The 25,032-nt window shown below is 37.4% G+C and overlaps 1 long non-coding RNA gene across 2 annotated transcripts in view; it reads left to right on the top strand.

Moving 5' to 3' along the window:
- The window catches only part of LOC309612909, a 176,957-nt gene that overhangs the window by 86,173 nt on the left and 65,752 nt on the right, over nucleotides 1-25,032 (top strand). For both annotated transcript variants that reach the window (XR_014235399.1, XR_014235400.1), the window contains exon 2: nucleotides 11,393-11,474. This is a non-coding gene — a long non-coding RNA (uncharacterized lncRNA). The remainder of the gene's footprint in view (nucleotides 1-11,392; nucleotides 11,475-25,032) is intronic.

Here is a 25,032-nt window from a genome sequence, read left to right as displayed (position 1 = left end):
TTTAAGTGAGCATAAAAAATCACTTGGAGAACTTGTTAGAATATATATTCCTGCATCCCAATCCGAGAATTTCTGATTCAGTATGGCTAGAGTGAACCCTGAGGATTTGTTCCCTAGTATGTTGATGCTATTGGTCTGTGGACCACACTTTGAGAAGCACTGAGCTAAACCATGTTGTTTTAGCAATACTTTCAACAATCTGACAGCTGACCTCCAAGTCTCCTCAGAACTGAATCCTTAAACTTCCATAATGTGAGTTACATTTGATTATAAATTCAGTAGGGTAAATACCTATTATATAACTGTTGTCCAGTCACTTGACATAATGTTGTTAATAGTATTTTAGAGCTTTAAAGGACCTTGGAGATTGTCTTATTCAACCTCTTCATGTTACAGAAGAGCAAGCATAGATTGCTTAAATTTATTGGAGAAATAAAATTTCTGGTTCACTGAAGTTGTCAGGAACCCAGTTGATGGTTATTCAGCTCATCCATTTCTGGCCGACTGAATTATCTCAAAACCAAAGCAGTTTGGGCCAGTTTGTGATTAGAGCCCACCTTCCTATAGTTTCAGCAAGTGGACGTTTGTGAATCCAGCCTTTTCATTCATATACCAAGCAGAGAAGGTATGTGGCCTGGGATGGCAGTTCTTTCAGAAACTGGTCATGGAATCTCTTTGATTGGTGTATGTGGGAAGAGGTAGGTGCATCCATACAAGCTATGGGGAGTTTTATTGTGTTTTTCCTGAACCTGATCCAGAGATCCTGACTCAGCCAGAATTTCCCATCACTGGTTGCTTTAAAGTAACCCTGCCCTAGTGTTTCACTTGCCCATAGTTCCTCTGTACTTTCTCTTATCTAGAACTTCTAAATTATATACAAGCAGGTCAAGAAAGCCTTTTTCATATTCCTTCATTTCTAAATACAGAATAAGAAACTTTTTTTCATGGATGAGCTCATTTTAATGGGGTTTGCTCTTGTTAGTTATGCATCCTAGTGTCAAAAGTTTTCTTCTAGGTGTTTGGGGAGTGGAGGCTATAGTAGGGCTGATCTGACATTAAACTGGGAGTAGAAGGAGATTGAGTCTAGTTAAAGGGTTAATGAGGCTCATTAACAAATGTCAAAACTGGGGAGATGCCTCACTGGGGAGTATGGATGAGATTTTGTTTTTTGATTGCAGTGATCCTCATGGATGAGAAGGAGGTTGTACAGAGAAATGAAACATAATTTTACAGTGGAATGGAAGCTTTTCATCCACAGTCAAATTATGATTGTGAGATGACCACTAAGAAATTTTAACAGTGGAAGCCTTCAAACAGAACTAAGGGACAAGGGCTTTGGGGTGAGAAGGACATATTTTTATTGTATAACTTTTGGAAACTATTTGTATTTTTTATTATATAAACGCATTACTTTTCCCAATGAAAGAAAACCAAATGTTTATTTTCACAGTGGTGTAACCATAGTGGCAATAGAGTGTGACAAGGGACTGAATAGTTAGCCCCAAAGAGAGATTGTTGGTGACAAATAGAAAGTAAAGTGCCCAGTAGTGATATTCATAGCCCTAAAATCCTTCATAGCATCTTAAATTTTGCCTTATGGGAGCACATTGCTTCCAGGGATATCAGCTACTATGACTGAAATCCAAACATGCATGAGGCTCCAGTTTTAGAAAATATAACACATTCTCATACAAAAAGGTGATTGAGATAATATCCAGAAATACATGCTACTTCCACAGGTCAGAGAAAAGGGGGCTCAAATCTAAGAGGCAGCCTCATAATGATTGTGGAAGCAACATGAAGGAGGCAGAGTTTAACAATTTCCCGAAGACTCCGTGGGGTGTCAGAATATGTGGGTGGAGGGAAGCAAGCCCTTGAGGGCGTCGACCCCCACTCAGGATGTGCAAGAATAAGATGGCGGCGTGGATTCCCCTTTGGCTACATTGGCAAACACCAATTGATAGATTTCTTGGGGCTAAATTTACATTTTGTAGGAGGGACTTGAATGTTAGTGAGGAAATTTGCAAGGAACTATGCATATAGTTTCGGTCAGGGGAATGCCATGACCAGGGCAATATTTTTACATTGATTATATTTTCTCCTGTTCGCAGAAGAGCTTGGAGGAAAAGCAAGTGGCAACTGGGAGGGGAATTCCTGTCTCCATAGCAGTGATTAGCACATTTATTTGGGGGGACATCTGGAGAAGATGAAAGGGAAAGGGGGGGCATTCCAGGTTTCTAGATCCTGACTCAGTAGCAGCAGCAATGGTTCGACTTGCCTACTGTACTGGACTTCCATTTGACACGTCATTTGAGGAAAGCATTGTTCCCCTAAAAGAGGTTTTAAATTCATTGTCTGAGTGTGAGCCCACCAGGGTCTGACCTGGGCTGGAAATAGGGCGCTGGACAGAGAGATGGGTATGGAGGGCATGGAGGAAACATGAGCACTTGGAAGGAATTTGTGAGTGACTGAACATGCCTACAGGAGAAGGAGCTATAAAATATGACTCCAAGGATTTGTGCCATGGTCATTTGGTGACAGTTTTATCTGTATAGAATTTCTTCGACATTAGAACATCCAGCATAAATGACTTCCAGGAATTTTAGAACCTGAAATGAAGCCTGGAAGAAGCAAGTGGGTGAAAGATGTAATTTGGAAATCTTGAGTAGGGAAGATTGTGAAGACATGGGAAATGGTTTTCAGATGTGTTTTTCAGAGACTGTGAATGAGAAGCTAACAATAATTACAGTAGTTGCAATACATTGAGCACATATGCTCTGCATTATAAATGGTTTATTTTATTTGATCATCAGCACTTTAGGATGTGCATATTACTATCTTGATTTTATAGCTCAGAAACTGTGACACAGAAACATACAAAATAATGTCCAGAACTACAGAGCCATTGAGTCAGAGTCCTAGGATTTGGACCCACTAGTCTGTCTCCAGTGCATGTATTCTCTCAGAGGATGGGTGTGAGATTTTAATATGACATGATAAAGTGGCCTAAAAAGATCAAGAACTTGGACAATGAAGCAGAAGGCAATCAAGGCATTTGGAAACTTTCATAGCAGGACCATTTGCAATAGCGAGAAATTGGACACAACCTAAGTGTTTATCAGTTAAAGACTGGCAAAATGAAATATGGCTCATACATTCAATGGAGTACTATGCAATAATAATAAAAAGATGAGGTATGTCTGTATTATTGAACTAGATAGATGTGGTTGGCATATTGATGAGTGAAATAGCAAGTGACAAAACATGTCCTTTTGTATAATACCACTTATGTAAATTATATAGACATTGTCTGTTTAAACCTAGAAACGTATCTAGGAAGATGATCTTTAAAATATTGAAAATGGTTAACTCGTTAATAGAGTGATGATGAGAGGAATTTGGATGCTTTTTACTTTCTTTTTATTTCTTCCTGTATTGCACGAATTTTCTAAAATCACTACAAATTAGCTGAGTAATAAAAGATAAACAATAGTCTATTTTCGCTTTAAAGCAGAAATAAGAATGGTCACATGCATAAATGTTTTAAGGAACATAAAGACTGAAGGGAAAAATGAAATTTGGTTTCACTTCAAATATTGTTTATTCTTCTCCAGTGAGATGGGACCAGTCAGCCACTCATTTCCTCTATTCTCCACTTCTTTTTTTCTATGAAAAATAGCAATAAAATTTAAAACACAATCCTTTGCATAGGAAGACCAGAATACAAATGATCTTGGTACTTGTTAAAGGACACTTGTGATGGAATTCATGAGTCAGAGACTACAACCTCCCCCATTCAGAAAATTGTGTTCCCATTCAGATCATTCAACTTTCCACGCTGAAACTTCTGTCTGTTTTATCTGTGTGTGTGTGTGTGTGTGAATTTGTTCTGCTTTTGGTCACAGCTCATATAAAGACAGGATCGCCCATCACCTTGTTATCATCAAATATGTCTTCCTGGGGCTTCCCTGGTGGCGCAGTGGTTTGGAGTCTGCCTGCTAATGCAGGGGACACGGGTTCGAGCCCTGGTCTGGGAGGATCCCACATGCCGCGGAGCAGCTGGGCCCGTGAGCCACAACTACTGAACCTGCGCGTCTGGAGCCTGTGCTCCGCAACAAGAGAGGCCGTGATAGTGAGAGACCCGCGCACCGCGATGAAGAGTGGCCCCCACTTGCCGCAACTAGAGAAGGTCCTCGCACAGAAACGAAGACCCAACACAGCCAAAAATAAATAAATAAAAATAAATTTAAAAAAATACCTTGGCTAGTTTAACAAACCACAGTACCAATTATCTGGCAATTCAGATCTTACACAATCAGCATTCATCAGTGGAAAGGCTCGTCTGGAGACAGAATCTGGAAGAACAAGGGGAAGCAGCAGAGAAACACATGAAAAAAAAAAAAAAAAGTCTTCCTGCCTCAAAAGCGACTTTGCCAGCTCTGTTTATGAAAATAAACCCGTGTACACAGAACTTTCACACATTTCACTTCTGAGCCAAATGCTATTTTGTGCTTGCATTCCTAATTAAGTTAGAGTTTAGATGTCTATAGAGCTCATGGATTAATACCATCAGAAAAAATCTTAAAAATCTCCTTCAACTGTGGTGTAAGTCAGAGGATTTATACAAAAATCATATGATATCATTTATATGTGGAATCTAAAAAAAAGGGTACAAATCTGCCTATTTATAAAGCAGAAATAGAGTCACAGATGTAGAAAACAAACTTATGGTTACCGGGGGATAAGGGGGAGGGGGAGGGATAAACTGGGAATTTGGGATTGGTATATATACAATAATATATATAAAATAGATAACTAATAAGGACCTACTGTATAGCACAGGTAACTCTATTCAATACTCTGTAATGGCCTTTATGGGAAAAGAACCTAAAAAAGAAAGGATATAACGTACATATATAACTGATTCACTTTGCTGTACACATGAAACTAACACAACCTTGTAAATCAACTATATTCCAATAAAAATTTTTAAAAATTCCAATGTCAACCAAATTGAAAAAAAAATAAAGTGTAAGCACCTTTTGCTACACATGCCTTCAAACCCATATACTACCACTGCAAAAAAATTTTTTATAGCAATTGCAGAACATTAGATGAAAGCCTTTAACGTCTCAAGGAAGTGTCATCATTGCAAGCTAAGACCAAACAGCATATTAACAGCACAGATAAAAATCATTTTTAGACTAATGAATCCCCCTTGATTTCACTTTTCTTATTACTGTGTTTTAATCTTGAAAGCTATTATTATCAGCTTGACTGGATTAAATTATTTCATAAGTAGCTTTCATGTAAACAGGTTCAAAGGAAGCTAACTTAGTAACCAGCTTTCCAGTTTTAAGAGAAGGGGAGGTCACACCATAGCTGAGGGAGGTAATTTGTCTCAGGAGGGAAAACATTTGAGTATTTGAGCCTGATGTTTTTTTAGGCCAAAAAAGTAGAAGGATTTTCAGCAGACCCCAGAGCCATCACTTGTTTTGAACTATGGGAAAGAAGTTCATCTATCAGGTCTGTTATCCTACTTGTCAACTTTCTATATATTTACTGCGTATTTCACATGGTATAACTTTACCACTGTTCATAAATAGACTGTGTTGTAGCTCCCTGGAGAGCACACTGTCTTTTTCTTTTACGTAACCTCATTCCTGGTGTCTTTTCTCTTCTATTAGGCTTGATGAGCTTTTAGGACATATGAATAGAACTTGTAGGAATGGCAGGTAGGCTGACAAGCTTGACTAAGTCATTCAATAATTTCGCTAGCATCACTGACACTGTGAAGTAAGGTCCCTGTTTATACTCACACGTTGACCTTTGCTTTCATATTTTTGGTACTCACTTTTATTTAAAGTTGGCTATTCTTGAGCATATTTGGAATACCACTGAAAAAGAGCATGGTATACCTTATGTCTAACTCTTGGTTAATAAAGGACTTTCATGGAATTTGGCATTGGGATTGAATTTACAGAACCAAATGGCCATATTGAACATAATGTCTCCATGAGGTTACCTGACTAATCTGTGGTCTGTGTTGCTGGATGTGATGTTTCAGGGAAATGGCCTCATGTTCCAGGGCTCCTTAGTCTAACACTGGACTTTCTTGGCTTTGGTAATCACAGCTCTTTCTTGGGTGTGGTGATGGTGGTCAGAGACTACTCACCTTCTCAGCCGTAGGCTGTGCCACTGTGTCCTCCATATTCTGCTCAACTGCTGGAGAGTGTTGAGCATTTCCGTGACTTTCCTGACGCCCAGAATGAGTCAATGAGCACTTTCCCATTTCTCTCATGTTATCTACCCTTTTTGTTCCATTCTACTCTGAATGGACAAACACACACTCGCATACATACATTTACAGGCACATGTCCCTTTAATAGATGATGAATTTTTTTATCACAGTCTGATGTTTGACATTTGCTAATTTTAGGGCCAACATTTTAAGCCACTTCAAATACTTTCTGAGCTATTGTCTAGCAGCAACATTAAGGAGAACATTATCGTTTTTGGAGAGATACTGTGAGCCAGGCCTGGAGATATATACTTCATATACACTATCTTAATTCTTTTTTTTTTTTTTGATCTGTGACTTTATTTTTTTAAATTTATTATTTATTTTTGGCTGTGCTGGGTCTTAGTTGTGGCACATGGGATCTTTGTTGTGGCATGCAGGATATTTAGTTGCAGCATGCGGACTCTTAGTTGCAGCATGATAACTCTTAGTTGTGGCATGCGGGCTTCTTAGTTACGACATGCATGCGGGATCTAGTTCCCCAATCAGAGATGGAACCCAGGCCCCCTGAATTGGGAGCACAGAGTCTTACCCACTGGACCACCAGGGAAGTCCCATATCTTAATTAATTCTTACATAGGCATTGAACATTAGATGCCACCAGCTCTATTTTATACAGGTAGTTCAGAAAGGACTTTGTCCCAGAGTACATAGCTAAAGGGTGATAGAACCAGGACTGTCCACCTCCAAAGCCTTGATCATTTGCACTTGACAACAATATAGCTTATCTCCGCATTGTTTTTTAAACTTTGAAAATTGAATTCTTGAAGGGATTAGAAGTTGTCAAGAAGGAATGGAGAACTGGTAACCTCTACCATACTCTCTATCATTTGATCCATCACTCCCTCAGACCTTCCTCCATCAGCCCGTACTTTCCCATCTCCAAATCTTCCTCCTTTCTTTCCTCCCTCCCCCCAAAACATCTTTCCCTTCCTCCATCAACCACCTTCCTTCCATCACTCCCTTCTTTTCTCTTTCCCTCCCTTCCATCTCCTCTCCTTCCTAGCCTCCTCCACTGCTCCCTCCTCCCTCCAGGGCTCCGTCTCCCCAATTCTTCATCTAACACACACTTAATTTACAGAGGACTTAAAATGTGCCAGGAAGTGTGCTTTATTTATTACATGGATAAACTTATTTAACTATCACAACAACTTTTGCTCTAATACGTGTTTGGAAATTGACCCTCAAAGAGATTAGGTAACAAGCCCAAAGCCATACAGTGAGTGAGTGTTAAAGCCAGAATTTGAATCTCAGCAATTTGACTCTTGATCCCTCAATCTGAACACTATGCTCTACTTTAAAAAAGGTTTCATTTTACTAGGTAGAAGTAAAATAAATGCAAATTAAAACAATCAGGTATTGTTTAAACTATGATATTTGACACTGGCAATTGTGCAATGATTCAGAAATCCTTACATTATGGGGAATGCAGCTTGCACAGTATTTCTGGAAAAAATTTTATATCAAGAACATGTTAAAACTCCATATGGCTTGGCCCAGTCTTTCTTCTAGGAATTTATTCTGACAAACCAGTAAAAAACATATCCATAAAGATTTGTCTGTAGAAACACTGTTTTGAGCAGGAGAAACAAGAGAAGGCAATGTAAATGTTTAGCAATGAAGTAAATCATTAAATAAAATATTGTAAGTCCAAATCTTGAAATGCAGTGTAATCATTAAAATAATACAGTTTTTAACCTTTTGGCTGTGATATATAGCATACTTACCAAAAAGTCCACCAAAACATACAATTTAATAAATTATTGTAAAGAAAATACCTATGTATATTTCATTATGCAGATTATGAAATGGCCAACATTGTGGAAGTCTCCCACTTTCCTGATCACCGCTTCTTCTGACCTTATTATCATCACCCCCTTGCTATCTAAGGATGCAACCCTAAGCAAGGTAGCTTAATTGTTCTTGTTGTTGAGCCCTAATAAATGGGATCCAGTCTGTAGGTATTCTATTGTGTCTGGCTTTTTTCAGTCACTCTGTTTATCCGTTCTACCGATGATGCAATTTGGATTATTTCCAAGTTTCAGGCTATTAAAAACAAAACAAAGCTACTATAAATATTCATGAACTTCTGTCCCTGTGTACATAAGTACACAATTTTATATCCTTATTGCTCCCTATACCAATGGCATTACTTGGTCATAAGGCCTATATATCTTCAACTAGAACTCATGCCAACAATCTATTTTCCAAAGTGACTGCAACAATTTATTCTCTTACCAGCAGCGTTTGAAAGTTTCTATTGCTCCCTTCTCTCACAAGTCTGCATACTGTTATTGAGGATCGATTTAAATCTTTTGGCTCTTAGGTTGTCTTTCTTTTCCTTATTAGTTTATACATGCTCTTTATCTATCCTCAAGACAAGTCATTTTGGCTGTATGTGTTGAAACATCTCCCACGTGTGATTTGTCTTTCTACTCTCTTAATGGTGACTTTGGATTAACCACAGTTATTCATGTACAACTTATCAATCTTTTTTTTTCTTATCTTAAAATTTTTTCCCTTCCTCATTGTCAGGAAAATAATATCTTGTTTTCTAAAATCTCTATTTTGTTTTTGTTTTGTTTTTTCATTTAGGACTACACACCAATTTAATATGATTTTTAAGAATAATGTGAAGTAGGGGTTCCAAATCATTTTTCCCCTGTAGTATCCATTTGTCCCATGACTGCCATTAAAAAGATACTTCCTTACTACTCTACAGTGCCACCTTTTATAAATCAAGTGTGTTTTCAGTTTTGCATCATTGGCCTATTTATCTATCCCAGTCTTAAACCAAACACTACCCTTAACTCTACTACAAACCCAACCCTAAGACAAACATTAAACCTAGTCCTAACTTTGACTCTAACCCAAATCCCAACACTAATAATCCTCACCATAAACCTAATATTAGTTCTGGTGCCAACTCTAACCCTAAAACTAATGTTAACCCTAATCTTAAATCTAACACTAATCCAAATTAAGCCTAATCCAAATAGTAACCCTACATCTAAAAGCTAACCCTTAACTTAAAAATAAGCATAGAGCTATTCCTAACTTCTGGCCTATACCTAACACTTACCTTAACCCTAAATCTAACCACAAACTTAACTCCAATATTCTGAAATTTTCTTTGTAGTCCCATATAAGGTCAATTTTTATAAATGCCCCATGTAGATTGAAAGGAATATGTACTTGGCAGTTGTTGGGTGCTGTGTTCCACACATGGCTATTAGGTCAAGTTCATTAAACAAATTGTTCAAATCTTCCCTTTTAATTTTATTAATGTTTGCCTGCTTTTTCTATTGGAGAAAGATGTGTTAAAATTGCCTATGTATGATGACTTTTATCCCTGCAGTGTTCATTTATCCTATTTCTGGTAAAAATTTGCTTACTCAACTTTCTATAATTTTCAGCCAGTGTGTGTGGGTGTCTGTATGTGTGTGTATGTATGTATGTTTGGAGGTAGGGAAGTGAAGCAGAGGAAGGAAGAGTTTCTCACTCTTGAAATCATCACCCAGCATGTGAATAAGCTTGGGCTAGCCAAATGAATGATGAGATCACATGGAACAGAGCTGAGGTTATCCATCCTAAATGTCCATCAACAGACAAATGGATAAAGAAGGTGTGGTATATATATATATATATATATATATATATATATATATATACACAATGGAATATTACTCAGCCACATAAAAGAATGAGGTAATGCCATTTGCAGCAACATGGATGGACCCAGAGATTATCATACTAAGCGAAGTAAGTCAGAAAGAGAAGGACAAATACTATATGATATCACTTATATGTGGAATCTAAAATACGACACAAATGAACATATCTACGAAACAGAAACAGACTCACAGACATAGAGAACAGACTTGTGGTTGCCAAGGGGGAGGGGGTGGGGGAATGAAAAATTGGGAGTTTGGGATTAACAGATGCAAATTAATATATATAGGTTGGATAAACAACAAGGTCCTACTGTATAGCACAAGGAACTATACTCAATATCCTGTGATAAAGTGTAATGGAAAAGAATACTTAAAAGAATATATATATATGTATAATTGAGTCACTTTGCTGTACAGCAGAACTTAACACAACACTGTAAATCAACTATACTTCAATAAAAAATAAAAGAGCTGAGGTTATCCATGACTGCCCAGCCACAAAGCAGTCACCAAACAGTAAGAGAGCCCCACCAATATCAGCCAAATTGTTTTCCTGGCCCATAGCTGAGTGCACATGCATGAGGAAGCCCAGGTGAGGTCAGCCCAAACTGACAATCAACCCAATCATGAGCAATGATAAATGCTTATTGTTTTTAGTCACAGAATTTTGGGATGGTTTGTGATGCAGCATTGCTAACTCCTGTATCGTTCATAACCCAACATAAAATACCACATTCCTGGTATTTTAAATAGAATTCACACATTTCAGGGATGGGTGGGTTCCTCACAAATGTATTTACATTTTCAAATCTTCCTGCCTAACAGTGTCCATCAAAGGGTGGGCTTTCTCCAATTTCACCCTGAAAACTTAAAGTTATTTGGTCACCCACTTCAGAAAACAACCACCCAATCTAAGTCACTGTTACCATACTCGAACTTCTATTCAAAGTCCTAGCTTAGAAAAATTCTATCTCATGGTACAGGGGTTGAAGGCTATTTCGTACAGATCTCAAAATTCTTGAAGAACACAATTTCACATCTCAGCTTTCACTCTTGTCATATTCTGATATTACATATGTTTTCTGGAGATAAATCTCTCCCTTTTAAACTCACGCAATACCCCCACAAATCAGGAGCCATGTGCTTTATTGTGTGGTAGTAATATTTTAAAATATGTATTCATAAAAAATACTAAGAAAAAGAAGAAAAAGAAACTCAGTTAAATATTTAATGTCACTCCTAACAGTTGTTTCCATTTCTTGGAAAAACTCCTAGTATAATAAATGAAGCAAACATTTCCATCATAAGTACATTTATTATTTCCACATGGTGTATGTGTAAGTAGTATGTGCAATTAGGTTTGCTTTCAAATTAGAATTGCTTTAAATCTCACACAGAGTCATTTCTCTTTCATCAGGGGGCCCTGCCAGCCAGGATTTTCTCACGGAAACTGGGGAGACCCAAAGCAACTCTACAATTGTGCTCCATGGAGAATAAAGGTCATATCTTTGGTACTTTAATAGCTTCTTTTATTTTTTTAAAACCATAAAGGAATGTGTGTGTGTCAGATTCAGTGGGTTTCTATGTCCTTGCCCGTCCATCTTTCTAAGTTGCCTTAGTCCTTGATGGGTACTTCTCTTGTCCCTGTAGTGTTTACCCACCTAGAACCTATTTGTGCAAGGTGCCATGGGTAGATTGTCACACGATAAATGTCATTGTCTCATGTCCCTGCCTCCCAGTGAGTGAGCAGATCTAACGATCTTCACTCTGTAGCCACACTCTGGTGGTCAAGAACGCTAGCTTCAAATTACACAAGCAGTCGTTTGAACACTTGCTTTGTGACCATGGAGTTACTCAACTTAATTTTTTTTAATCTGCAAAGGAGGTAATAATGCCTGCGTGGCAAGATCATTCTGAAAATAAAAAATAATACTTTTAAACTAGTGGTAAACCTAGTTAAAAGTCATTGCTTTTATTAGCAATAGTAGTGTTAGTATAGGGAAACCATTTTTTTACAGTAAAATATCAAAAAGATATAAATTGCCTAGGCCACCCTTTGAAATCTGTTACTTTACTAAGTTGGTTAACTCTGCAGCCAGGGAAAGAAAGTGCACTGTAGAGGTAACAATACACCCGAGGTTCTGGAATAAATTTACCATGGTGGAAACTCTCTCTTTTAACAACTTTGCCAAACTTCTCACTAGAGATGCCCATCCTCCTCATCATTTCTTTTCAACTTCTATTTATTCTGCAGACACATGCTTCCATTGCTCTACTTAACCTGCAGACATTATAAATGTCACCCAAATTGCCAAGCACAATAGATGTGTTCTATTTTTGTACCTAAACTCTCCATATTTGACAGCTGACCACTACTAATTTTTCACCATTTTAACCATCTTTAAGTGTACAGTTTAGTGACATTAAGCACATTTACATTGTTGTGCAATCATCACCACTATTTGTCTCTGGAACTTTTTTCATCTCAGAAAACTGAAACTGTACCTATTAAACAATAACCCCTCTTTTGCCCCTCCATCAAGTCACTGGCAACTACCATTCTAATTTCTGTCTCTGTGAATTTGACTACTCTTGGTACCTCACGTAAGTAGAATCATGTAGTATCTGTCCTTTTGTGATTAGCTAATTTAGCTTAGCCTAATGTCTTCAAGTTTCATCCATGTTGTAGCATGTGTCAGAATCTCATTCCTCTTTAAGACTAAATAGTATTCCACTGTATGTATATACCACATTTGATTTATCCATTTATCTGTTGAGGATGCTTGAGTTCTTTCTACCTTTTTGGCTATTATGAATAAGGCTACTATGAACATGGGTCTACTAATGTCTATTTAATTTCCTGCTTATAATTCTTTCGAGTACATACTTAGTAGTGGAACTGCAGGATCATATGATAATTCTATTTTCAATTTTTTGAGAAACTGCTATACAGTTTTCAGTAGCAGCTGCAGCATCTTACACTCCCACTGGAAGTATACAAGTATTCAAATTTATCTACATCTTTGCCAACACTTACTATGTTTTTTAATGATAGTCATTCTAATGGGTGTGAAGTACTATCTCATTGTGGTTTTTATTTTCATTTCCTTAGCGATTAGTGATGTTAAGCATATTTTCATGCAACTGTTTGCCATTAGTATGTCTTCTTTGGAGAAATGTCTATTCAACTTCTTCCCTTTTAAAATTATTTGTTTTTTGTTGTTGGTGTTGTTGAGCTGTAGGAATTTTTTATGTATTCTGAGTGTTAAACCCCTATAAGGTATATGATCTGTAAATATTTTCTCCCATTCTGTGGATTGCCCTTTTACTCTGTTGATAGTTTCTTTTGATGCACAAAACTTTAATTTTGATACAGTCTAATTTATTTATTTATTTATTTATTTATTTTTGCTGCCTGTGCTTTTGGTGTCATATCCAAGAAATCATTGTCAAATCCAATGTCATCAAACTTTCCTCCTATGTTTCCTTCAAAGAGTCTTACAGTTTTAGTTCTTACATTTAGATCTTTGATCCTTTTCGAGTTGTTTTCTGTATATGGTGTAAGATAAGGATCCAACTTCATTCTTTTGAACGTTTTGTTGAAAAGACTGTCCTAACTCATTGAATGGTCTTGACATTTTTGTTGAAGATCTTTTGACCATATATGTAAGGGTCTATTTCTGTCTTGCTATATCCATTTTTGAAGGTGGGATATTGAAGTCTTCTGTTATTATTTTACAGCTGTCTATTTCTCCCTTCAAGTCTATCAATGTTAGCTTCATGTATTTTGGAACAATGATGTTTGCTGCATATATATTTTCAATCTTCTTAAATTTGTTAAGACTTCTTTTGTACCCTAACATATTATCTACCCTGGAGAATGCTCCATATGTATTTGAGAAGAATTTGTATTCTGCTACTGTTGAATGGAATGCTCTGTATATGTCTGTTAGGTCAATTTGTTCTAAAGTATAATTCAATTTCAATGTTTCTTTAATGATTTTCTGTCTGGATGACCTATCCATTGTTGAAACTGGGATATTAAAGTCCCCTACTGTTATTGTATTATTGTCTATTTCGTCCTTCAGATATGTTAATATTTGCTTAATATATTTAGGTGCTCTCACCCTGGGTACAGTTGTTACATACTCTTGATGAATTAATTAGCATTATATAATGACCTACTTTGTCCCTTGTTACAGTTTTTGACTTAATGTCTATTTTGTCTGATATAACTATAACCCCCCCTGCTCCCTTTGGCTTGCATGAAATATCTTTTTCAATCCCTTCACTTTTTTCTCTTTTTTTAATTAATTAATTAATTTATTTATTTTTGGGTGCGTTGGGTCTTCGTTTCTGTGCGAGGGTTTTCTCCAGTTGCCACAAGCGGGGGCCACTCCTCATCGCGGTGCACGGGCCTCCCACCATCGCGGCCTCTCTTGTTGCGGAGCACAGGCTCCAGAAGTGAAGGCTCAGCAATTGTGGCTCATGGGTCCAGTCGCTCCACGGCATGTGGGATCCTCCCAGACCAGGGCTTGAACCTGCGTCCCCTGCACTGGCAGGTGGACTCTCAACCACTGCACCACCAGGGAAGCCCAATCCCTTCACTTTTAACCTATGTGAATTCTTAAAGCTGAGTGAATCTCTTGTAGGTAACACATAATTGGATCTTGTTGTTTTACCTATTTAGCCATTTTATGCCTCTTGTTTGGAGAATTTAATCCCTTCACATTTAAAGTAATTATGGGAGGTAAGGACTTGCTAATGCCATCTTGTTTTCTGGCTATTTTGTAATTCTTTTGTTACTTTCTTCTTCTCTCACTGTCTTCCTTTGTGAACTGCTGATTTTCTGTAGTGGTATGCTTTGATTCACTTCTCTTTATCTTCTGTGTATATTTTGTAGGTTTTTGCTTTGTGGTTCCCATGAGGCTTACATAAAACATATTTATAACAGTGTATTTTTAGCTGATAACAACTTAATTTCAATCAAATACCAAAACTCTAACCTTATACTGCCCCTCCCCACATTTTATGTTTTTGATGCCAAAATTTATACCTTTTTATATTATATATTCATTAATAAATTACTGTTACTATAGTTAGGCTTTATACTTCTGTCTTTTAGCCTTTATACTACAGTTAAGTAACTAACATACCACCATATCACAATATTAGAGTATTGTGAATTTGACTATCTACTTATCTTTACCAGTGTATTTTATATGTTCATATGGTTTTATGTTATCAATTAGTATCCTTTTATTTCAGCTTGAATAACTCCTTTCAGCATTTCTTGTAAGGCAAGACAAGTGGTAATGAACTTTTGTTCACCTGGGAAAGTCTTTATCTCACCTTCATTTCTGAAGGACAAATTTGCTGAATAAAGTATTCTTGGTTGGCTTTTTTATTCTATGAGTACTTTGAACATGTAATCCCACTCTCTCCTGGACTGGACTGCAAGATTTCTGCTGATAAATTCAGTGATAGCCTATGGGAGTTTCCTTTTATGTGAGAAACTTTTTTTCTCTTGCTGTTTTTAAGATTTTCTCTTTGTCTCTGATTTTAGACAGTTTCATTATAATGTATGCTGGAGAAGATCCTTTTGGGTTGACTCTTTTGGGGGACTTATGAGCTTTATGAACTTGGATTTTCAAATCTTTCCCCAGATTTGGGAAGTTCTCAGCCATCATTTCTTGAAAGAAACTTTCTGCCCCTTTCTCCTTCTCTTCTGTTCTGAGACTCCAATAATTGTAGATTGTTTCTCTTTATGATAGCTCATAATTCACAGAGGCTTTCTTCACTCTGTTTCATTATTTTTTTTCCTGGACTAGGAAATGACAGGTCAAATAAAAATAGCTTAATATGACAAATATCCATCTATTCAATGATTAGCTTCATTATATTGATGGATATTGCTCAAGTCTGAAATCCTGGAGTCACTCTTGACCCCTGTCTTTCCCATACTTGACATCTAATCCAGCAAGGACCCTTATTGGCTTTACATCAAAAATAGATTCAAAACGTAGTAAATTTTTTCCATTACCATTTCTACCACTCTGATCCAAGCCACAGTCATCTCTCATCTAGATTATTCAAACAGTGTCTTAGGTGATTGATTTGCTTTCATTCTTGTTTATTCTCAACACAGTGGCCAGAGCGGACTTTTTAAAACGTTAGTCAGTTGATGTCACTCTCTGTTCAAAACCCTCCAATGGATTCATGTTTTACTTGGAGCAAAAGTGAAAGGCCTTAACTTGCTCTGACCACTCTCCTCCTATAATTATCCCTCTGAACATGCCTCTTGCCACCCTCCCTCTTACTCTTCCTACCCCTATCACATTGGCCTCCTTTTTGTTCTTGGAAAAAAGCAGACACGTCCCCTGCCTTAGGGCCTTGGTACTGACTGTTCATTCAGCTAAAAATGCTTTTCCGCAGATATCTTTACAACTAACCCTCTCCCTTTCTTCATGCTTCTGCCCAAAATTTGCTGCTCAATGAGACCTACTATTTAAAATTGCAATCTGCGCCTTCCCAGACCTCCTTCCCATCACACCCTTAGTCATGGTTTTTCTTTTATTCATAGCACCCCATTCTAACATCCTATGTCAAAACTACCCAATGTGTGGTCCTCTGACTAACAATGTCAGCATCACCTGGGAACTTGTTAGAAATGCAAATTCTCAGGGTCCACTCTAGACCTGCTGAATCAGAATTACCAGGGTGGAGCACAGGGATCTATGTTTTCATAAACCATCTAGATTCTTATGTATGGTTAAGTCTGAGAAGTATTGTTTTATGTTCCTAGCTTATTTATCACATTTATTATTCACTGCCTCCCCTGATAGAATGTAGGCTCCATAAAGGCAGTGTTCCCTGGGTATTTCATTCACTACGTTTTTGTGCCTTTAGAACAGATCTGACACATAAGAGGTACTCAATAAATAGTTGTCAAATGAACAAATTCTGTAGTACTTAATTTGAGAGAAAATACTGTTAATATTTTTAAAGTCAGGTTTTGAGTATAATTTACATAGAGTAAAATTTATTCTTCTTAGGGAGCAATTCTGTGAGTTTGACAAATGCTTATATTTGTATAACCACCACCACAATTAAGACATGGAACTGTCCATCACCCCCAAATATTCCCTTGTGCCCCTTTGAAATCAAATACCACTCACCCCACACACACAGCTCCTGGGAATTACTGATTTTTTTGGTTTCTACAATTTTCCCTTTTTCGAAATGTCATATAGATAAAATCACATAGTGCGTAGCTTTGTGGCTCTAGCTTTTCTCACTTATCACCCGGCATCTGTGACTCTCCATGTTGTTGTGTGTATTAATAATTTCTTCCTTTTTATTGTTGTGTAGTCTTCCATTACAGGGATATAATACAATTTGTTTAAATATTCACAAATTGAATAACATTTGAGTTGTTTCAGTTTTTAGTGATTATGAATAAAGGCATTATAAACATTTATATACAGGTGTTTGTGTGAACATAAAGTTATATTTCTCTTCAGTAAAGGCCTAGGGACCGGATTGTTTGTCATGGTAAATATAGGTTTAACTTTGTAAAAAACCACCCAACTGCTTTCCACTTTGCATTCCCACCAGCAATGTGTGAGAATCTCAATTGCTGTGGATTCTTTCCAGCATCTGGCATTGTCAGTTTGATGACAATGATGATGATAACATTAGCTATTCTAACAAGTATTTAGTAGTATCTTTTTGTGGCTTTAATTTGCATTTCTCTAGTGGCTAATGATGCTGAGCACTTTTTTGTGGTTTAAGAGACATCTATTTACTAAGATGTGTGCTGAGATCTTTTGCCCATTTTTAAAAATTGGGTGGTTTTTGTTTTTTAATTTTTAACTTTGGAGATTTTGCTGTTATTGTTTCTGGCTATAAGTATCTTATCAGATATGTGCTATGCAAATATTTTATCCTAGTCTGTGGCCTACTTTTCCATTTCTTTAAGAGTATCTTTTTGTTGCTGTTGTTGGTTGCCCTGGGTCTTAGTTGTGGCAGGCGTGCTCCTTAGTTGTGGCACGTGTGCTCCTTTGTTGTGGCTGGTGGACTCCTTAGTTGCAGCACATGAGCTCCTTAGTTGAGGCTCACCAGCTCTTTAGTTGTGGCATGCAAACTCTTAGTTGTGGCATGCATGTGGGATCTAGTTCCATGACCAGGGATTGAACCTGGGCCCCCTGCATTGGGAGTGCAGAGTCTTATCCACTGTGCCACCAGGGAAGTCCCCTTAAGAGTGTCTTTTGAAGAGCAGAAGTTTTTACTTTGAATTAAATCCAATTTTTATTATTTACTCTTTTCCGGATTGTGCTTTTGTGTAACATCTAAGAAATCTTCGCCTAACTCAAAGTCAGAGAAAGTTTTTTCCTATGGTTTCTTCTAGAGTTTCATAGTTTTAGGTTCTAAACTTAGATCAAGATCTATTTTAGGTTAATTTCAGAATATGATGTTTGTTTTTGCACATAGATGGACATTCAATTATTCCATCATAATTTCCTGAAAATACTGTTAATATTTTGAAACTCAGATGCTATGTGTGATTTCTAAAGGTTTAAATAGACTTTTTTAACAGTCCCATAAAACAAAATTGTTTCTTTGATTGGCATATCAATAAAATATAGCATGACTCTATGTCCCAGTGTTAAATGGAGGACCTGATAAAATTTCGAGAGATGAGTAGGAGACTTTTAAGAAAAGATCAAATTCAGGGGAACAATTCATGAAGAATTACAAAATTAAAATTCTCAGAAGTTAAACCTGAGAAATTTAGAAATAAAGCATTTTATTAGTAAAGGCATTTGGTGACAAGTAAAAGAATATGACTCTTTTTAACTCAAGTAGGAAAAATATATACTGTAATGTCTTCTCAGGAAAGACAGGAACCCCGGAAAGTAGACTTATTAAGGGGAGCAAGTCTAGCCAAGGCCCACCTCCAGGAAAGGCCACTTATACCATCACTGCTTTGTACCATCACCTCTGGATAGCAGCCCTGCACTACTGCCCCACTGCCCCAGTCACTACTGCCCTATATACTTGCCCCTCTGCTGCTAAGCCCCCTAACCTCAGATGCTTCCTGCAACATCACTAGATTTGTCACATCACACACTCTCTGCCATGCTGCCATAATGGCTTTCTGAGCCTGTACCTTTCCACCACATCCTCAAGATCCACAGTCCCCACTAGGAGTCAGTCTCCACTGACCACACTTCAGTCCCCAAACACAGTCTCCAGCAGACATAGGTGATGGAAAGGAACATCCATATACCATTGGCATTCATAGACGTGGAATTCCTCCTGAACATAAAAGATGTGTGGATGATGCAAAACCAAAGCCAGAAATGTCCACCATGATAATTTTGGCAAATGGCTTAATTTTACAAGTAGGGAAATTGTGTTAAAAAATCCCTTTGTGATACTACAAAAAGAGAAATCTTACCTGAAATAACGTTAAAGAGCTAAAGTGTAGCCATTGGGCCCAATTCCCATCAAGTATAAATTTGGGGAGAGCCTGGTCTGGTGCTTTAACCGAAGTATTTCCAGTTGATCAAACTGGTATCCAGACAGATCTGTTTTGCCTGGCAACCGGTGAGGTACTGGGAGGGACTAGAGACCAACTTTTCAAGATGAGCTCTATGAAAACACCCCCTGAGATGTAATACTCTTGCTGTGTCTATAAAAATTGTTCTGGGTTTGGTTAGCTAGAAGCATGCACACATGTCGACTGGTGAGCAAAACCACCCTACTTCCTGGGTAATTATGGTCTTTGGCCAAAGTCTGAGGAAAAAATAAAATCCCCCAATAGAGCACTTTCTTGCCAATTGCATATAGCTATGAAAGGGGAATACAAAACTGTGTCTGGGGTTATAGCAGCTATTGTATGATTTAGTTTTTCCATAGGACTTTAGCTCTGGGCTATGTGTCTCATTAATTCTGATTTTTCCCATTTTTGGATGTGACAGTTGATGCTGAAAGCTTCTCTGTTTCTGCAGACAAGATTAGGCATTGCAATGTCTTAGATATTGGCCTTGCTATGCTAAAGACTGGGTATCTTTGCCTCGAGGTGATTTTTTTCTTGGGAGGGATCTTAAACTATAGAAGCATTCAGCTTCAAATATCAAGGAAGAAATGCATTTCAAGAGAGCCAGAATTCTACCTTCAGGAAAGCAGATTTTATTCACATTTTGCATATGAGGTAGCTGGGGTCCAGAAAAATTAAATATCTTGGCCAATATCCCCAGTAAGGTAAGTGACGGAAGATGGTTCTTTAAACCTGGTACAATACATGTATACAATACAACATGGCTTATATCAATCAGAATATGCTAGGTTATACTGCAGTAACAAATAGCCTCAAATCTCAGTGGTTTACATCAATGAAGATTTTCTATTTCTTGCCCATGCTATCTTAGTCAGTAGACTATAGATTTGTTCTTTGTATCTTTATTCCCAGACCCAGGCTGATTGAGACACATCTGTCTAGATCATTGCTAGTTATATTGAAGAAGGAAAAGAAATCACAGAAGGACAAATATTGCCTCTTCGTGCCTCTACTAGGAAAAAACACACATCACTTCTGCCCATTTCATGGCTAAACTGGCATACATAGTCAAGCTTGACATCAATGAGGTGGGAAGCATATAATCCATCCCGGAGATGAGCAACACATTTTGGGAAATAGTATAATCTGCCAACTTGGTTTTTGAAGTGCGGTCTATAGACAACCAATCAACATCACCCAGGACCTTATGTGAAATGCATTTTGTCATACCTTGACCCAAACCTGCCTATCAGAATCTGCATTTTAACAAGATCCTCAAGTGATTCATATGCATTAGAGAAGCACTGGTCTAAACCAATGCTCAGATGCTACTGTTACACATCCGAAAACATTTGTACTTCTTGTTTTGCTAATTTCTTACCCTACTTCCTTCTCTAATATTTTTCATGAATTGATAGGAAGACTGGGATGCAGAAGAGGATTCCCAGCTTCATCTATAAACTTACTTTAAGTACTTTATTTAAAGTTTAGGACAGACTATGCATGCTCCTTTTCTTAGGATAACCAAAAGATAAAAGATCCAAAGTATCTGGGTGGCTACACCGATCTATCACCTGAGTGGTAAACCCCAAGCTCTACAAACTCTATGGAGTATCCCCAGCGTGGGTTTTGCTAGAGAAATTTTTCTAGGTCTCTGTTTATTTCAGCAAAAATGTACCAACTTCAAAGTGACTGCTGCTCTAACACCAATGATCTGCAAAGAAAAAAATAAGAGGACATTCACAGATCTCCAAGCTTTGTGTTCTATTCTTTTGCTACACCTAAATCACTGGTAAAAGCAAAGGCCAGATTTACAGCTTTGGGGAATTCTCTGAAAATATACATATGGCCACTGGCAAGGACTGTTGAATGAACAACAGTTCTTGTTGGGCAAAAGGTCCTGGAGAGCGGCAGGAATTATTGTAAACACTCGGTTCTAAAATTTAGTCTCTCACTAAGGAGCCCGCAGAAGACCAGTAGTAAACTGATCACTTAGGAGGCCCATCACCCCTTCATTTTATTCTGTTGATGATGCAGGGGCCCCAAGAAAAGACGAAAGAGTATGGTTTTGGTATCCAGAAAAGAGGAATTCTGACCTTGACTCTACCTTTGGCTAGCCACATGACCTTGAACAAACGACTCACTTTTTTGGGCCCAGGACTGCAAAAACCTACATGTTCCAAAAGGCTCTGTTACTGGCACATACCTACTGAATTTCAAGAATTCTTCATTTTCTCTCAATTTTATCAATTTGGCTTCTGTTTAAGATCTCTTTCGAACAAAATATTCTCCAGCTCATGAAAAACAAGTTATCTGTGGTACCTTCTCATTTTAGCCGTGTAAAAATCCATGATTTCCCATCAGCATGAAGGATGTTGTGGTGATGGTTAAGATGAGGAAGTTTTCATCTGCTATACTTAATGGGAGACAATGTAAGTCAGCTTAACAATCAATGGTATTGTTTAATTCCAAAGTGTGAAGACTTACTTTTACAGATATTTAGCTTCTATAGAAGGTGAGACCAGCATAGAATCAAGCAATTATGTAAATAACATAAATGATATTTAAAGTGTGGGCTTTAGGCTGAGTCTTAGCTTTGATGTTCACTAAATAGTGACCCTGGCTAATCCCATTATATCTTTATTCCCAATTTCATATATGAAATATATCATATTTTGTATATGATGTAAATATAATAGTGCCTAAATTGTAAGGCATACTAACTGAACTGTATGTATTAATTATCAGCTTTCTATGTAAAAGGACCTTGATATTTTCAGTCAAAAGATCTCAGTTTTGTACTTGATTGCTCAAACTCACTGGTTGTGAGAACTTGGCCAAGTATGTTAGCTCTAGTAAGTTCTATTGTAATACACACACACACATGCACTCACACACATACACATATATATAATGTACATATATATATATATATATGAAGGATGATAATGACATTTTCCAACAAAAGAAGGTATATGAAAGTGCTTTGAAAAACACAAAATTCTATAAAGACGAAAGTATTTGTATAATTATCAATATCTAGTTTGCATTAGTCACCCATGGATAACTTGTATAGAAGAATAAGGAAGAAGAAGTAGATAAAATTAGATTCTGAAACAATCTAACTAAGCCTTGAAATGATTATGGATTTCATGCCTCTGGTAGATTGTTACAGTAATAACCCCGATGAATCATGCCTGCCTGGGTCCATGCCCTTCTGTAGTCCCTTCTCATTTTGACTCTGGGATTGACTGTGTGACTTGTTTTGACCAATGGGACTGCAGTGAACATGATGCCAGGGTAACTTTGCATTTGAGGCTTGCAGTCTTAGGATTCTACCGCCATGTAAAGAAGCCCAGATTGGCTACTAGAGACATAAAGCCCAGCCAGCGGCCAGCATCAACCACCCACCAGACCTGTGAGTCGGGCCAACTTCGACTGCAGCCCAGTTGACCTGCCAGGCAACTGCAGCTGCAAGACTGACTCAGTTGAGACCAGCAGAAGAACTGCTCAGCAGAGCTCAGCCCTAATTGCCAACCTACAAAATCCTGAATAAAATGGTGGTTGTTTTAAGTCACTAAGTTTTGGTATGATCTATTATGCAGCAATTGATAAATGATACACAGGCAGAAAAAAATAAAAGAAATTCAAAAAATTTCGCCTACATAGTCTTCAACCTTCTGAGCATGGTTAAGTTTACAACTGAGTGCCTAGGGGTTTTCACCTGTTTTCAATGGATAAGAACCTAAGCCAAGTTGAAGCAGCTCTACATCTAGAGTAGCACAAAGTGGGCATCAATACAAAATTCAGTGATTCTCATTCCTCTTTCCTTATTCTTGTAATGGGTTTCATGTTTGTAAAATATTTACATGCACTGTTTTATTTGATACCCACAATATCTCTATAAAGTCAACTCTCTAATTTCCTCCCTTACAGTGAAAACAAAATGAAGCCATGGAGAACTCTTGTGGCTTGCACAAGAGAGCAGGGTTGATAAAGTTGAGAAAAATTTAAAATTATGTTCCCCAATACATTATTCATTTCATGCCTACTCAGTTAACCTATTTGGTGAGTCTTTACTGAGGTTGAAAAAGGAAGAAAATAGAAATAAATTTATCTACTGATGGGTCACAGGTATGAAGGCCAACCCCAAACCATAACAAGAAGACCATGAGTCATATTATATACTTTATTCAACTTTTAATCATATGAATCCATATTTCCTGAGGGATATCTACAAATAGCTTCCTTTATTTTCTCCATATTTTAAAGCCACAGCATGTGGATAATTTGTTGAAAATGGGAATTCATATTATTTACATTACTACATCGTCTGTTACATGAAGATCTCAACTTTGAAATCCACTTTTCTAGACAAGAGAGAACGGTTGGAAAATAAGTTGAGGTCTTTGCTTTCAGAGAGTCTGGAAGTCCTTTTCAGGGGCTCTAAAATATGAGCAGCTTTAACACTGAGTGAACAAACTGGTGTTTAAGTATCTCTGAAACATGTGTATACCAAATGCTTTCACCATTTGCAGCATAAAAAATATTAAAGTGGGTGTCAGAAGACTTGGAGTAACCCTGATTGTGACCCTTACTCATCACTTACCCTCTTTGAGCCTCAGTTACTCCATGTATAAAGTGAATATTAACTACCATGTGTCATGGAGTAATGTATGTGTAATGTATCCAGCAGAGGACCTGTCTCACAAAAGGCTCCCAATAGACAGCAACTACTTGTATTGTTACTACACACCTTGTAAGGTAGGTGCAACAGATATTAAATTTCTCACCTGTCCAGAATGGGCAATAATGTTGAACAGAGTTAAGGGTTCTATTTATTTTTGCACAGGAAATTAGTGTCCTAAGTCAAGGCTGGAGTCCTATTCTCTCGTCATCTATCTCCAACCATACTCTTGCCAAATCACTTGGTAGCAGTCATGTCATGGTAAAAGACAGAAATAAGACACAATTAATATGATATTTACATATTTAATATTTATGGAGCACTTACTCTGTGCAAAGCATTGTGCTGGGAGGTGTGGAGGCTATACAGATAACTTAGACAGTATTGCACAGTGGGCAAGCACATGGCCTTTAGACTGGGCTTCCAATCTTCTCCTTCTCACCAGATATCTGAATTTGAAAAAATGAATTAATTCTCAAGCCTTGATTTCCTCATATTTAAAAAGGGGTAATTGTATATGTTCTCATCACAACTCTCTGAGGTAGAATATGACAAAGTGTGTAAAATCATAGCAAGACTCACAAATCACACTGGTTAATATTATCTTTTATGCTTGCTATTTATTCTGATCTCAAAGAGCTTATAGTCTGGTAGGGGATATAAGACATTAACATTAAATATATAAAGAAAAAAGAAATGAATGCCTATGGACAAAACAAATGAAATATTATGGAGCTTGAGTGGGAGGACTTCTAGCTATGGGTATCTAACAAGATTGTCTGGAGGAAATATCATTTGAGCTGGG

Source organism: Balaenoptera borealis (assembly GCF_965194805.1).
Source record: "Balaenoptera borealis genome assembly, chromosome: 16".
In the NCBI taxonomy this organism is placed as follows: Eukaryota; Metazoa; Chordata; class Mammalia; order Artiodactyla; family Balaenopteridae; genus Balaenoptera; species Balaenoptera borealis.
Note: the sequence above shows the minus strand (reverse complement) of the source record. Positions and strands in the feature narration are given on the sequence as shown.